At 39.8% G+C, this 3,149-nt stretch overlaps 1 pseudogene; it reads left to right on the forward strand.

Moving 5' to 3' along the window:
* The first annotated feature begins 1,079 nt into the window (after window positions 1–1,079).
* On the forward strand, window positions 1,080–2,089 carry LOC101633900 (annotated as a pseudogene).
* Window positions 2,090–3,149: the final 1,060 nt, after the last annotated feature.

The raw sequence follows: 3,149 nt of genomic DNA on the forward strand, positions 1-3,149 counted from the left end.
TCACATACATTTGAGGCAGGAAAAGCAAGAGTATTTGTTTTGCACTATGGAGAAACAGCTGTGAACATGAAAGAATAAGTGACATGTTCAAAGTTATAGAAAAGAGGGGACACAGGTAGGGCCCATGAAACCCCGTTTGTGTCCTTTGTTCAATACCAAATTGGCACCATAGATAGATAACTTTCAAGATGCACAATGGATGCACCTGAAGAATGATACTTCTCTCTTCATGAATTCAGTAATGGGGGAGGGGTTGGTGCACTGGACTATGGTGATGGCACACGGGTGCTTTGGTGATGGGAAGCCCATGGGGATTACAACTGAGATGGAGAAAGGTACAAAATCATGTAAAAATAAACTATTATATTATTTTTTAAAAAACACATAGAATCTATAGAAGTTAATTGACTGATTGATTAAAAGTGCATTAGGCTTATGCAGTCAACAGGAGAACCTGTCTAATTTAGTCTAAAGTAAAAAATGTCAGAACTTCTGCACCTACTTATCACACATTTTTTTTCACACATTTTTTTTCACACATTTTTTCCCCCATGAACAAACATTTGGATTTTATTTTATTGTTTAAATGTTTTTTGAAAACATTAATGGACACTTGTTCTTGTAGCTGGATAATAGATCTACTATTAACACAGGATTTTCATCCAGAAAGTAACTATTTCAAAAGAAGTTCAGTGTTTATCTTGCTACAGGCTGGTTCCATGGAAATGCATGAGATAGAAGGAGGAAAAAAGTCCACATGGAAAATTGCACTTTTCTTTAAAAACAGGCTGCTGCTCCTTCCTGCAGTTCTCATAAAGTGCCTTTGCCTTTGCTTAGTCATCCAGAGTGAAGTCACAGGGCTTACGCTCTTCTGGGGGTGGCTGTCCAGGCGCATCTCTTTTACTTGCTCTCCTGATACTGCCTCCAGCCAGACTTGTCAGGCTATTCAGGATGGTTACACTAACCAGGACCTTCTTCCGAAATTGCAAAAGAAAAGTTATTTGAAAAAATTCTGTGGAATTGCCTTTCTTGGCACCACTTCTAGGGAATCTGCAGTTCTTGACATTCATTCAGCTTCTTTCAAAATGTCTACTGTTCATGAAATTCTGCCCAACCTCAACTTGGAGGGTGATCACACTCCACTAAGTGGTATATGGGTCAGTCAATGTGTATACTTTGAACAGTGAAATACCCATCAAGACCAATGGTGTGGATGAGGTCATCATCATCAACAGTTTGATCAGCCACAGCAATGGACAGAGATGGCTATTGCTTTTACCCACCATAGAAAGGCCAAAAAAGAACTTGCATAAACACTGAAGTCAGCCTTGTCATTCTACCTACAGATGATGATTTTGGGCCTGTTGGTAATACCTGCTCAGTATGATGTGTTGGAATTGAAGGGACTAGGACCGATGAGGTATCTCTCACAGAGATCATTTGTTGGAGTTAACAGAGTCTACCAGGAAATATGCAAGATAAATTTGGAGAAGCATATTATATCCAACATTTCTGGTGACTTCTGCAAGATGATGGTTGCCCTTGCATTGAGGATAGAAGGGCAGAGAAGGGCTCTGTCATTGACTGTGAACTTACTGACCAAGATGCCAGGGATCTCCATTTGCTGGAGTGAAAAGGAAAGGAACTGATAACCCCAAGTGGATCAACACCATGACAGAGTAGAGTGTGTGTCACCTCCAGAAAGTATTTGAAAAGTAGAAGAGCGATAGCCCTTATGACATGGAAGAGGGCATAAGAGAGTCAAAGGAGACCTGGAAAATGCTTTCTTGAGCCTGGCCCAGTGTATTAAGAACAAGTGTCAGTGTTTTGCTAGCCAACTGTACAATCTTGAAGAAATGTACCTTGTGATAAAGTCCTTATTACAGTCATGGTTTCTCTCAGTGAACTGGACATGTTGAAAATTTGGTCTAAATTCAAGAAAAATTATGGAAAGTCCCTACTGTACTCTTACATCCAGCAAGATACCAACAATGACTTCCAAAAAGCACTGCTGCCCTTAAGGGATGGGGATGAATTGAAGATGAGGAGGCAGCTGTGTCCAGGAGTAGAGTGCAAAGCTTTCAGCTAATAGTCCTAGAAAGCCGCTTAGCTAACAACCTCTGTGCTCCAACTTGTAAAGATGACCTTAGCATTATTGCCTTCCTTATTTCAGTAGCCTAAGCATTGCCTGTCTTTTCCATCTAGTCTTTCATTTTAGACAAAGAAATGAACTTTCCAAGGAGTTGGAAGAGAAATCTATGATGTGAAACACTTTGCCTCTTGAGTACTGTGTCATAAACAGATGAATAAACTCAACTTCTACTTTAAAAAAAGAAAAGCTTTTCTCCCGTGTCAATTTCAACACAAAAACCTGCTGTTCCTGGCTGTGCAATCTGCTGCTGTCAGAGTGCACTGGGATTTCAAACAGCTCTGTGGCTCTCACACCTGGGTCATGAAGGCATCTTTAATGACATAGTGGCTGAGTGCACAGGAATAACCTTTAGTTGGAAGTAATGGCCCTTGTAATTTCTCTAAAAGAGAACATACCATTTTCCTTGACTCTTAAAGAGCTGCCTCAGTGTAGCTTTCTACTTTTCCACCTCTTCTATCACCTCTGCCAAAAACTCCACTGCTGACTAGTAGCAAAATGAGGCACATGGTTGCCATATCAGGCTCCTTTAGTCAAAGCAAGGTGGCAGTGAGGGCCAGATTTTGCACGTTAGGGCTGGCAAAGCAAAATTAGCAAGTCCTGGAGTCTGAGGATGTTTATGAGGCTGCTTTTGGTGACGAGGACACTTGCCACTTCTGCCATAGATGAATACCTCCTTCTTTGCTTTGCTGTATTTATCCCTTACCCACCTTGCAGAATAATAGAATATTTACAGGTGATAAAGAGGTGGTAGTAGATATACCCATAGCTTTTAAAAAATCAGTGATCAGATTAGCAGGGATATTTTCATCTTCCAAGAATGGTTAGATGTAAAATACCTATTTAATTTTAACCATCATTATTGTGAACTAGGATTATGGATGTGGAAGAGAAGGTACTTTGGATAATTGATATGAAATTAATATGATATGAAATTAATATGAAAACACACACACACATCTATATGTATATTCAAAATTCCTCCAGAGTTTTCTTTATA

This window comes from Condylura cristata, unplaced genomic scaffold, assembly GCF_000260355.1.
Source record: "Condylura cristata isolate star-nosed mole 26May11 unplaced genomic scaffold, ConCri1.0 scaffold00001, whole genome shotgun sequence".
NCBI classification, from domain to species: Eukaryota; Metazoa; Chordata; class Mammalia; order Eulipotyphla; family Talpidae; genus Condylura; species Condylura cristata.